General features: G+C 35.0%; 1 protein-coding gene and 1 long non-coding RNA gene across 16 annotated transcripts in view; one reads left to right on the top strand and one right to left on the bottom strand.

Moving 5' to 3' along the window:
• The window catches only part of ZEB1 (zinc finger E-box binding homeobox 1), a 180,991-nt gene that overhangs the window by 90,255 nt on the left and 76,669 nt on the right, over positions 1-14,067 (top strand). The window lies entirely within an intron of this gene.
• Positions 1-14,067, bottom strand: part of LOC140633241 (uncharacterized) — a 57,634-nt gene that overhangs the window by 42,431 nt on the left and 1,136 nt on the right. For both annotated transcript variants that reach the window (XR_012030877.1, XR_012030876.1), the window contains exon 2: positions 11,765-11,820. This is a non-coding gene — a long non-coding RNA (uncharacterized lncRNA). The remainder of the gene's footprint in view (positions 1-11,764; positions 11,821-14,067) is intronic.

Here is a 14,067-nt window from a genome sequence, read left to right as displayed (position 1 = left end):
ACTTTTTCCAGTAGAAGCAGTATCAAGGAGAGAATTAGGAAGCTTAAACTCCTTATAGTCTTCAGTCCCCCAAACTGTACCAGATGAAATTTATAATCCAAGTAGCAGGTTTTTTGTTATCCAAATATAGCTGTAAGACAAACGTCCAGTTTTCTTTCCCTTCAGAGTGCCACCACTAAACCTTCTCATATAGAAATTCTGGAGCCACCTTTAAGTGGAAGGGAAGTCTAAGTGGGGTATGTAGAAAGTCATTCTCAAGGAGACAGGACCAAGCATATTCCTGGGATGGGAACATGAACAAAGGCCAGTGGTGAAAAGAGAAGATGGCGAGTTAGAGGGAGTAGTTCTCTAAGGTCTACATATAGATTTGGTTGGAAGGGTTGGTGAAGCAGAAATGGTCATAGATGCGTTGTAGAAGTAGACAGGAGTCAGGTGGTGAAGGGCTTTAAAGGCTGCATGATTCATGATTCTTTCTCATGAAACCAATGGGAAGTTAATGAAAGGTTTTAGGTGAAAGAAAAATGACGGGATCCTGTTTAAATGTCAGAGTTGTTCTAAGCCCAATTTAGATGTTTAGTTCATTTTCATATCTTTTATTAATCAGATTTCTAAAAATGTTACTCTATACTTTCTTACTCTCAAAAAATATTCTTTATAAAAAACATTTGGAATATTTACCTCCTTATCCTTTTAAAAGTTTTGCTTTCCTAGCATTAGAACTATTGAGAATTTTAAAGTTCTACCCAGTAATTCAGTACTGAAAAATAGTAATAATAAAAGGAAAATCACTTTATTTTTACTTCTGGTGCTGTTTAATGTTTATTTAGTTTTTATGGTGAGATGTTGGAGTGGTAGGGGTGATAGTGTCTTGGTTGCTTGCCTCTGTACTCCACTGAGGTTACGAATTGTGTTCTAGAGTGACATTACTAGGTAGGGATTCATTGTTCTAATGATGGTAGCAGTGGCTTCAAAATTTGTACTTGAACCTTTGATTTTATTTATTCAACAAATATGTATGAAGTATTCTTAGTACTAGCGATATTTCTCTAAGCAAAATAGACATAATACCTGACCTAACGTAGCTTCAGTGTAATGGAGGTTATGGATATTAAAAAGTAATCATACAATGTAATTACAAACTATACAATAAATGCTGTGTATAATTGGTATTAGGAGATCATTGAAGAAGTGATATTTAAGTAGAGATTTAAGCTAGGATCTGAGGAATAAGTAGGAGGTAGGCAAAGACAATGTTCTAGGCAGGGTGTATAACATACATGAATGCTTGGAGGTGATGAGATGAGTAGCAAGGGATGGAAGTTGGAGAGGCAGAGGCCAGAGTAGAGAAAGACAAGTTAAGGACTTTGGCTTTTATTCTCATTATAATGAGAAACCATTAAAAGGTTTTCAACAGGGAAATGATTAAGATGATTTGTCTTAAAATATTACTGTGGCTGATGTGTGGATATTGGCTAAGAGCTAGAATGGATACAGAGACATCAGCTGAGAAACTATTACAGAAGTCTTATTTTAGAATCTGGCACACAGTAGGGTATCAGTAGATATTTCTGGATTAGCTAGATGATCACTATATCACAGTATCTGTTGTGACATCTCAAATTTTTCATACTTTAACAGAGTTAGCTTGAATATTTTCAAGAAGTCACAAAGAGTGGTGCCAGTTTATACTCCTGTTTCCTCAAAATCTCGTATTTTTAAACTACTATTTCACATTGACTAATGTGAAATAAATCCATCATTCATTCTTTCATTCAACAAATACTAAGCGGTTTTAAAATATCAGGTACTTACTGGGGCTGAGGACATAGAATCACTAAATAAAATAGTGATTATACCTGCCATCAAGTGACTTCTAGTCTGGTTAGCCAGATGTACAGATCTAAGCAAAGCCAGCAGTTTTGGCCTAATCCCTATGAAACGATGTGGCATGGAATTTGTCGGTTTATCCCAGCCTCAGCATCAGGAATGTCCTAGATGAACCATACAATGTTTTTGTGAATTAAACTATCTTTTCCTTACCTCCTCTTGGCTCTAATTTGTACTACTAGGTTTCTCCTTTATCTTCACTGAAAATTCAGCCCCTAAAAAATCCTAACACATATGTCAGAGATCTGACAACCTAAAGATTGAATCCCAATCCTCCTTTACTCTTAAAAAGGCTGAGAACTTGCTTAATGGATTATCCTTCTATTGCTACATAACAAATGACCACAATGTAGTGGCTGAAACAACACATTTTTATTAAGTCACATTTCTTGTGGGTCAGGGGTCCAGCACAGTGTAACTGGGTTCTCCACTCAAAACTGCAATCAAAGCATCAGTCATACTGCATTCTCACATGTAACTCAGGTTCCTCTTCCAAGCTCACTTAGATTGTTGACAGAATTCATTTCCTTATGCCCCTCTCCATAGGTAGTTCACAACCTGGCTCTTTGCTCCTTCAAGGACACAGAAGAGAGCGAGTCTCTGCTACTTGGAATCTCATAGCTCAGGAGGCCTAAGACCTCTTTTAAAGCTTTTTCCTGATTAAGTCAAGGCCACTCAGGATAATCTGTTTGATAAACGCAAAGTCAACTGATTAGAAACTGGCAATACAGCTGCAAGATCCCTTCACATTTGTCATATAACCAAACATTATAATGAGAGTGGTATCCCATCATATTCATAGCTCCTATCCATATTCAGGAGGGAATTATTCTGCCTGTCACAATTGCCCTTTTTTAAATCTCGATATCTGTTGGCTTCCAACCAGGCATGCTCTTCTTAGTATCTCTGTCTCTCTGATGGTCTCTCCATTTTGTAAATGTTGAGGTTCCCCAGAATATCCCATTAACCCTCCATCCTGTTTCTTGACCCTGTATCTGTTGTTTTGCACTGGCCAAGGACCAATTTCCTACTAAAAATAAATCTAACAGCACATTCTTTTTCCTTCAATCACTTGCTGAAGAACACAAACTAGTGAGATAAATGAGTAAAATAAAAGCCATCTATTATTCTGCCATTCTTGGATCCATTTGGGAAGAAACGGGAAGATTCCTAGCTTAGAGGAGCATTATTGGTTCAGCTCTAGCTACTTCAGGTAGGGTAAGTTGTTCATGGATGGTGAAGAAAACCTCGAGGATGGTTGGGAAAACTTCACCAGGTTAGGAGATAGGGAGTTGTGTCAGCTGAGTCTAGAAGATGTAGCTGCAATAGCATGAGAGAGTATTGTCTTGTTCCTTAGAAGAATATGAGTGTGGTCATGACTTATTGAGAGGGACCAGGTATGAATGAGTTGGGCAACAGTGTGCTAATTCACCAACCAATGATTTCAAAGTATATTGCTAAAAACAAATAGATTCTTTGACATCAGCCATAGAAACTTTTTTTTCTAGATGTGTCTCCTCTAACAAGGGAAACAACAGCAAAATTAAACTCTTAAGGCTATACCAAAATAAAAAGCTTTTGCATAGCAAAGAAGATCATCAACAAAACAAAAAGGCAACCTAACATGGACAAAGATATTTGCAAATGGTATATTCAATAAGGAGTTAATATCCAAATATATATAAAGAACTTCTACAACTCAATACCAAAAAAATAATTCAATTAAAAATGGGCAGAGGACCTGAAAAGACAGGTCCTTCTTTTTCCAAAGAAGATATCCAGATGGCTAAGAGACACATGAAAAGATACTCAACATCACTAACCATCAGGGAAATACAAAATCAAACCACAATGAGATATTACTTTACACCTTTCAGAATGGCTAAAATTAAAAACACAAGAAATAGCAAGTGTTGCTGAGGATGTGGAGAAAAAGGAACCCTTGTGCACTGTTAGTAGAAATGCAAATTGGTTTAGCCACTGTGGAAAACTCTATGTTTGGATAGACCTAGAGGGTATAATGCTAAATGTAATAAGTCAGAGAAAGACAAATACTGCATGATTTTACTCATATGTGGAATTTAAAAAACAAAACAAATGAACAACGAAAAAAACAGACTCTTAAATACAGAGAACACACTGGAGATTGCTAAAAGGGTAGGAGGATGGGGATATGGATTTGAAAAAACTTTAAATAAACTCAACACCCAATGTGGGGCTTGAACTCACACCTGCAAGATGAAGAAGTTTTAATAAAAAAATTAAAAACAAATACATTCTTAAAATTTAAGTGTAGCTGTAGTATTTTCGCCTGAATTTGACCTCTGTCCTCTAGCAGAATTAAGTATCTTGCATACAACTTAAGGCCTTCAGTCTTCTGTAGTCTTAATTTAGGAATAGCTTGGAGGAATTTACTTGGGAAAAGCAGTGCCTTTCCTCTTTGTGAAATGACCTAACTCTCTCTTTTTATCTGATTGGTTTGTTAAAAACCAGGTTAGAGGGGTGCCTCGGTGGCTCAGTTGGTTGAACACCTGATTCTTGACTTCAGCTCAGGTTGTGATTTCAGGGTCATGAAATCAAGCCCCATGTTGGGGAGGAGTCTGCTTGAGATTCTCATCCCCCCTTCCCCTCTGCCCCTCCCTACTCTGTACTTTCATTCTCTCTCTCTCTCAAATAAATAAATCTTTAAGAAAATCATCCTAGAAAAAAAAAGCTTAGACATTATCTCCCTATTAAAGTACTTTCATTTTTAGAAACCTGCACCCCCCAGTATCTATCCTTGAGAAAGTTCATCCTTTTCTCCTTTTCCAGATTTATGTCAGTTATACCTATCATAATATATTAGACAACTTAGTTATTCACATGTTTGTCCACCATACTAGTTAGATCCTTGCTGGTAGAAATTGATATATTCATTTTATTTTTTAAAAGTGATTTTATTTATTTGAAAGGATATATTCATTTTCTCTTTTTAAATTTTTACTTATTTATTAGAGAGAGAGTATACAGGAGGAATGGCAAAGGGAGAGAGAGAATCTCAGGCAGACTCTTCACTAAGCGTGGAGTCTGTAGCAGGACTCAATCCCATAACCCTGAGCCCTGACCCAAGCCAAAATAAAGAATTGGACGCTTAACTGACTGAGCCGCACAGGGGTCCTGATATATTCATTTTCTTAACTATAGTGCCTGACATAACCAATGCCTCATAAGTGTTTTAAATAAGTAAATGAATCAATCATTGCACTAACCCAAATCATAATATTCTCACCCACTTTACTTCAGGTGACCAGATCCGATTCCCTTGGGTATAGACATCAACCCTGAGAAACCTCTTTTTACTTTGCTCCATGGATATATATATATATATATATCCATATATGAAGTAGAAGTACTGCCATCTGTTCTGTAGGTAGTTTGGTCTGACTTAGAGTTCTTTGCCTCCCTCTCCCCGCTCCCCTCCCACACCAATCAGCATGTTTTAAAGATTTTACTTATTTTTTTATTAATGAGAGACACAGAAAGAGAGGCAGAAACACAGGCAGAGAGAGAGAGAGAGAAGCAGGCTCCATGTAGGGAGCCCGACACGGGACTCGATCCCGGATATCCAGGATCACGCCCTGGGCTGAAGGCAGGCACCAAACTGCTGAGCCACCCAGGCGTCCCGGCATGTTTTAAAGTTACTAGACCAGACTTCCAAAAAGAAGTCTGGGACTATGGCTGGGACAGTCTTTTTTGTCTTGAAGCTGCATAAGTTACTCCAGAAAGTACAGGAAAAGAAAGCGCTTGGCACAGGGTATAGCAAATAGCCAAGGATCTTCATTATAATTCTTCACATTTGAGTGAACTTCTGAGCCTGTGAAATGGAAGAATAAGGGCTATCATCCCAGCATCCTTAGGTTTGGGTATGGGCCAAGGAAGACCTTCAGAAATCCCATTTGGAAATGTAACCTACATTTTTAAGACTGTAGGGGATGAATAATTTTAAGGTTTTATAATATTTTGGAGTAAGGAGACTAATTTTTTAATTCATACTTAGCAGAGATAGTATCTTCAGATTATCATCTCCACTGAAGACCCTTGTGTATTTGACTGTTGAAAAGCAATGTTAAAGATGATAAAGTAGCATCACTAGAAATATGGCCTTGGAAGAACAATCACGTCCAATTGGAAATGTCTTTTTAATTTGAGAATTCTATAAAATACGAATGACAGTAGCATAGGAATATAGAATTAGTGATACGGATAACAATGCGTCATTGATTTCAGAAATCTCTATGTAGCTCTTCTTCTGGAATATGAACAGAAATTAGTTTCATGGTTTTCTCTGGTCATCATTTTTTGTTGGTACTTACTTCATCAGAAGATATTCAACTGACTATAATTAACTAAAAGTTCTTGTTTAAAAAAGAATCTTTTGTGGATGAAAAATTGAGCCCACAAGATGACTTTTTATTGTGCCATAAATGATGTTTTTAAGTTAACAGCTCTAAAACCAGGTGAAGGTAATAAATGATTCAGTAAAAATTGAGACATGCATGTGATTTTTTTTCATTGTAAAACATTTTAATATTATGCATGATTTTCCAACTTCTTTTTCTGTTTTCAAATTATTCTGGTAACAAAGGTTTATGCAGTAGGCATACTCCCACAAGGTTGTATTACCATATAATGTGAATATGTAAGGTCAGATTTTAAGAAACTAAGTAGTCATAGACTTCTCGTTTATCTCTTCCCCAAATGTAATGTTTTATCTTTTGCTATCTCTAAACAGGCACACTGGTAGGAAGAAATGGAAAAATGGGGGAAAGTGGGTTGTGTAGGATTTTTAATCTGAAACTTAATAGGAAATCTTAAAATAGTCAATTAAAATCTGATTGTAGTTACTTGTTATCAAATGTTCTTTAGCCCCAATCTGTTGGTATTGTTAGTCCTTAAATGAGGAGTTTTAGTAGTGTGCCACTGTCATTTCAACAGGTAATCTCCAAAAGTGTCATGATTCTATAATCATTCCAGAGCACTCTGGAATCATGGAAATAATTTAGATTTTTCCTAGAGATTCTATAATGATCAGTTACTATAAAGGATCTGTTGTGCAAAACCATATTGTTTCTTTTGTTTTTTTTTTTCATTGTTATATTGTCCTTGTTTTGCCTATTTTGATTGTTTGTTTTAGCTTGTTATTTTAGGTCTTTGCCTTCTAAGTGGTACTTTATCCCTTTATTCTAAATTTTAATTTAATTTTTTTCAGAAAGATATTTTGCCACTCTGTTAAAACATTTTACATCTTCTCTAACATGTTTACTAAATTCATGTTGAAGAAATACATTCAGATTATCAGCTAAATGGGGTAATTAATAGCCAGTGGCATCATCAGTGATATTATACATTTTTCCTTATAGAATGGTCTTCTCATCCATCATGCCTTTCCATGGCATTGTTTCAGGTAGATCAACAAATTAATTATTGTATTTTGTTTTTATTATACCATGAATAATGCCTCATAATGAATGAATGAATTAATTAATGAAATTCATTGGGAAGGGTTTTTTTTTAAGAGGATGTGTTTAAATGGTGCTACAATTTAGTTTATTGCGCTGAATCCACATAGAGTCTGTACTTGACATAATTAATAAAAGATTTGGTTAACCTTCTTTATATTGAACATTTAAGAAGTATACAGTTCTGTTGTACATTAAGATTTGAATTCCTTATGTACAAGAATATTTACTACCTTCTTTGTTTCATTTCAGAATGACCTTATTTAAAAATGTATGAGGCTATTTATAATCGACTGTGTGTCAGTGATTAAAGAGGTGTGAATAATAGGTTATTGGAACTTGACAGCTCCTGGTTTGCTAAACTAGTGTTAGAACATTTATGCTGCTCAGATGTACTTTATTTTTCTAAGGTAGGAATTTTTCTTTTGACATGTGTATTATTGGCGCAATATATTCCATAGGTTTTTCTCTTTAAAGTTGTGTACCAAATCATAGTATTTTATTGATTTACTTTATGCTTCATATTTTCTTCAACTTAATGAATCAGCATTTTATGCTTAATAATTATAACCTTAATATGGGTTTAATCAAACATCCGATATAGACAGCATTGGTCTCCTATCTGAACCTTTCCAATAAGACAAATGCAATCAAGTTTCTTTTTTTTAATGGAAAAAACAATTCTTACAGAAAATTTGAAAATGTTTAGTAAGTTGATATTCACCAGTTGTTACTTTGGTGGAGAATGTCAGTACTTCTGAAGATATTTGGGATAGCACAATATATCCAAAAAAAGAGCTGTATACTTAATATTTCAGCAAACCTTTATTAATTTTAAATATCAAGACCAGAAAAATATGAACTTGAATTAATTGAATTTATTAGATAATATTTTTATTTAAGAATAAAGAGAAAGGTAGGAAAGTATTTTAAAATTTGAGTAAACCAATAATTAACCTAATGACTTTTCACTGCTACCATACATTCAGAGCACGTTGTCAGTGTGCATTCTAAAATACACTACAGATTTATCTAATATCCATTTTAGCATTGTCACTCATTTATCCCTTACCAGCCAGGAGGTTAAGTTTCTGAAAAGAATGAGGTTAGTGAAATTGAAACAGAGAAAGTCAAGCTTCACAAAAAACAAAGGTTAGGGAAATATCCATAAAAATTACTCGGTATATATTTCACTGTTAGTCTGAGAAATCTTTTTAAAAATTTCAGAGTAAACCACATCTCTCAGCGTGATAAACTTCCTAAACTCCTTACTTGATCCACTGTCTTTAGTCATGATCTGTAGCATTTTGAAGTATGTAAATTGTACCCATTTTTAAAGTTTTTAAAGCCTGATTTGAAACTTACTTTTTCATTTCATTTTTCCCTTGCTTTATTTTTTTCCAAGTCTGAAAAATCATTGTGAAGCAGCTTGTATTTTGATGGTACCTAAGGGCATATTTTTCTAAAATTGAACATCTTCCCATCTATTGAGAAATTGGAATGCAAATATTTACCATAGGGTGGAAAAACTGGTTGAAGGTATCAAACAGAACTGTATGTGCATACATATAAACAGCCCAAAGGTTTTGTGAAAATTAAATGTGATGTGTTCAAAGCACCCACACAGCAAGAACATTTATTCCTGGAGTACCCTGGTACTTTGGAGAGAATGCCCAGAGAAGTTTTTAACTCTTAACTTTCCTAATTACTTTCTCTGTGAATTTGAGTAGCCTGCCTAATTTCTTCAAGCTTCATATGCCTTTTTCTTAAAAAGTGGTAATACCAACTCTACCAGTCAGTCTTACAGTATTCTGTTCTGGTTGGAGTGCTTTGCAATTTGTAAATTGCAATAGAGTTTTAAAGTCTGAAGATGTAATTTTACTCCTTGTCAACTTGAAGATTCAGGTTGAATACACAAGCGACCACACCCCTCCCCCACACAGGGTGACTCAGGTTGCCAGGTGTTCAGAGTTAAGAGATGACTTGGGAAAAAACATGATAGTGTGGGGAGCTCCCTATGGATATTCATTGACTTCAAGTTCATTTTGGTGTTCCGAAATGCTTTTCTTGAAAGACAGTTTTATGTCTGTAACTTCACTCCAAAGCCTAGAATATTGCGATATTGTGACTATAAAGCCAGTCTAACTTTATAATTCTACAGTAGTGCAAAGAACCCTAGTGTTGTTTAGGTTTTACAACTGGGGACGTCCTGTATTCTGACCGCTCAAGTGCACAAGCTAATCCCACCCGTATCCTGTTTGTGAATAATTGGATGGATGCCTGGAAATTCTAGTGCCAGATTATATAGCACCCTCTACAATAGAACTCTCTAGTTGGAGTGTTTATTTACCTTCTCCCTAATCAAACACCTCTTGTAGGTGAGTCTCTTTGCTCAAAAAAGGCAAGATTAAATAATAAAACATATTTAATTATGTTTCTGTAGTCATACTTTGCATGCATTTCCAGTTGATTTAGATGGAAGACATATCTAAAATACAAATCCAAGGCTGTAGTCTTTCTGTATAATGGAGGAAATAGGTTTTGAATTGTACACCTCTTCCCATAAAAATAGAAAAGATTGTTCTGGGAAGAGAGAGAATTTCTTAATTATCTTCTTATCTAAATCATTAAGAATAGGAAAATACCATTTACATCATTGTAGTCTCCCTTGCTATTCCATTCTCTTTACAAAGTGTCAAATGTGTGGTTAAAAGATAGATGCATATAGATGTGTGCAACCTTGTCTTAATTCAGAAAAGAACTCTATTGTTACATCTCAAGAGGATATATGTATTACTGCTGCCGTTTACTACAGCCTTATGATTAGGCCTTATGATTATGGACACAAGCTCTGGAATCAATATCCTGACTACAAATGCTAAATCCATCACTTACGAAAGAATTCTAATGGTATGGTGTAAATAAAACCTCCCTTCTGTCTAATTGCTACATTCTCACCCATAATTAGTGTATTAATAAAGACTGTTTTGGTCATGAGCTTTAGAAACCCAGCTCAGTCACTTAGGCATAGACTAAAAGAGGGAAGAGAACAAGGAGTGGATTCTTTGATTGATCCAGGGGTTCAAACTATATCATCAAAACTCAGTCTTGATCTGTTTCTCTCAGTCTCTTTTTCTGTTTTTAATTCTTTCTCTCATCATCTCCCATCTGAGTTATAAAGGGCTTGAAATGGTTATTTTAAAAGCCAGTGAGTCTGTCAGGAATACTATAGACTAAAATTTTTTTAAGATAGATTGATGATTGATTGATTGATTTATGATAGACATAAAGAGAGGCAGAGACACAGGAGGAGGGAGAAGCAGGCTCCATGCTGGGAGCCTGATGTAGGACTCGATCCCGGGACTCCAGGATCAAGCCCTGGGTGAAAGGCAGGCGTAAACCGCTGAACCACCCAGGGATCCCCTATAGACTAAATTCTTACTGAGGGGAGGAGTCTCAAAGGATTCTGAGATCTTGTTTTTCATGTTCTTAGTATGCAATTGTGCTTATGATTTTGAAGTCTAAATCTTTTAATTATTTATACTTCTAAATGGTATTTGAAATAATAGACTATTTAAAATTTCCTACTCTACCAGGTACAGATTACTAGAATGAATCAAGGTGAAATGCTTATAAATATGGTTGTGTCCTGAGGAAACTTTGTTTTTTTTTTTTTAACTTTTATTTATTTATGATAGTCATACAGAGAGAGAGAGAGGCAGAGGCAGAGGCAGAGGGAGAAGCAGGCTCCATGCACCGGGAGCCCGACGTGGGATTCGATCCCGGGTCTCCAGGATCGCGCCCTGGGCCAAAGGCAGGCGCTAAACCGCTGCGCCACCCAGGGATCCCCTGAGGAAACTTTGTATATGTATGGTGTGTAAGGCATTATTTATCACTTATTGTGTATCACTTACTGTGCTAAGCAGTTTACATAAATCACCTAATTTGCTCCTTTAAACAGTCTTATAAGTGATTTTTATTATCCCGTTATATGTGAAGAAACCAAGACTTAGGAAGGATACTTTTCCCAAAACAATCATTGAGTGTTTGACCCATAATTTGAACTCATACCAGCCTGACTCCAAAGCCTGTTACATTGTCTTATTATATATTTATATCTTTTATTAATAAACTGCCTCCTTATGCAAGCTAAATAAATATTGCCTTTTAATATAGTATCATAGATTGCTACTGTTAATAGACATGTCTTGAACTTCCTAAAAATTCTTTTTTTAAGTTTAATAACTACTTAGTCATATGACTTTTATCTAAATTTTCTAATTTTTGTGTTAAAATTTAACAAACCAATCTGAACCATAAAATCTGGTTTTACTTTTTAAAAAAATTTCTACCACTAAAATATAGTATAAAAATTTTACCCTTGGCTGTAGATTGTTACTTGGAAAATAAATTGCTGCATAGGCACACACCCAATCTGTATGGAAAGCAAAGCAGTTTATGAAAATGTTAGCTTTTATTTAGATCATAAGCCTTTCTAGCTATAGAAACATTGTTTAGAATTAACTTCTATAAGCAAAATTGAAAACAAACTTTAGAAGTTAGCATAATATAAAGTTTACAGCTTACGAAAATTATTTAAATAGCAATTATTTTCTTTGCTTTTATGGAAGAAATAAATTCCAATGATTCAATTTATAGTACACATTCTTTTGCATGGAGTCGACTTGATTATATAAGGCTTTTCAGTGCCTACTTCCTGTTGCACAAATAATATGTCAGTTTTGTAGATCATGTTTTTGCTTTTCTCATCCAAAAAGCAGGCTTAAGAAATATTTTATATACTTTTTTCCAAACATTCTCTAGAAGTATATGGAGAGGGTGATGCATTGTCCTAAATTAGCAGAGGGCTGGTGTTTACATACAGCAGCTGGTCTCACCTAGTTCCAGGTACATATCTTGGTTGTTGACCAGAAAAGTACCTGGCCAGAAGCCCACATATCTCTCCTGTTATTCTGCTTCTTACAAATGTGGTCTTGCTTGCCAGGAGCATTGCCTTAAACTACACTGGAAACAAGCAACATTCATTGCACTATAAATCTCTGATTACTGCACAAAGAGCAATAGAGGGCAGCTAGAACACAACAAGCCAGCCCCTAGCTTTTTGGCATCCCAAAGTCCTTTGCAGTTCTGAGATATAAAAATCTCAGAAGTGTATTTAAACAAAATTTAATTTAATTTTTTTATAATAAATTTATTTTTTATTGGTGTTCAATTTGCCAACTTACAGAATAACACCCAGTGCTCATCCCATCAAGTGCCCCCCTCAGTGCCCGTCACCCATTCACCCCCACCCCCCGCCCTCCTCCCCTTCCACCACCCCTAGTTCGTTTCCCAGAGTTAGGAGTCTTTATGTTCTGTCTCCCTTTCTGATATTTCCCACACACTTCTTCTCCCTTTCCTTATATTCCCTTTCACTATTATTTATATTCCCCAAATGAATGAGAACATATAATGTTTGTCCTTCTCCGATTGACTTACTTCACTCAGCATAATACCCTCCAGTTCCATCCATGTTGAAGCAAATGGTGGGTATTTGTCATTTCTAATGGCTGAGTAATATTCCATTGTATACATAAACCACATCTTCTTTAATTTTTCATTTTAACAAGCTTTTATAAATTCCATTCACCACTATTAGTAGAAATAAAGATTGTCAAATTTAAATAATAGGTGCTACAGTTTCAAAAAGTCAAAATCCTACAAAGCTATGAAGGAAATAAAATCAAGCAGTAAACCCCAGGTGATACTAATTCATTCAAAACAAATTCAGATATTGTTTACAGATTTAATGTAACCTTTAAAACATTGTTTTTAGCATGTGTATGGAAGTCTTTAGAAAACTTGAAAGTCATAATTAGTAGTCCATAATTATGAACTATAAATCCTATTTAATATAAGGGAAGGGAGAAGAAATGTGTGGGAAATATCAGAAAGGGAGACAGAATGTAAAGACTGCTAACTCTGGGAAACAAACTAGGGGTGGTAGAAGGGGAGGAGGGCGGGGGTGGGAGTGAATGGGTGACGGGCACTGGGGGTTATTCTGTATGTTGGTAAATTGAACACCAATAAAAAATAAATTAAAAAAAATAATAATATAACCAATAGAGGAAAGATTATCTTTAATCCTCATTTATGAAAAATGTGACTTGAAGCAATGTAAATATTAAATTGTTGATAGAATAGTTTATTATAATCACATGAGAACAGGAAAAGTGGAGACCCAGAGCTTATAAATTTGGCTATGAACATTAGTGAAATATGAAAGATAATCATAATTGCATGGCACCTGGCTACGTAAACCCTGAATAAGTATTTATTGAGTTAATAAATAATCAGTTTAACAAGTATCATAGTCGTTGTATTTATTCCGAATAATATATATATAAAGCATTTTATGGAATATAACATCATATATATATATATATAAAACAATATCATATATAGATATATCAGTGTTCTAGTCTTAGCCCTCAAAAGGCATATATTCTTTTTAAGGAGTTAAAGCAGGTATGATAAAAGACTGTAGGATTATACAAGTGATATTTTTACTAATATGCTAATTAACTGCCCCCCAAATATAGACCAGCACTGTCCCATAGGACTTTCTATATCTATTATATCTCATAGCCATTAGCCACATGTGGTCATTGAGCACTTGAAA

This window comes from Canis lupus, chromosome 5 (genome assembly GCF_048164855.1).
Source record: "Canis lupus baileyi chromosome 5, mCanLup2.hap1, whole genome shotgun sequence".
Classification (NCBI taxonomy): Eukaryota; Metazoa; Chordata; class Mammalia; order Carnivora; family Canidae; genus Canis; species Canis lupus.
The sequence above is the reverse complement of the archived record's forward strand: the minus strand, read 5'-3'. Positions and strand labels throughout refer to the sequence as shown.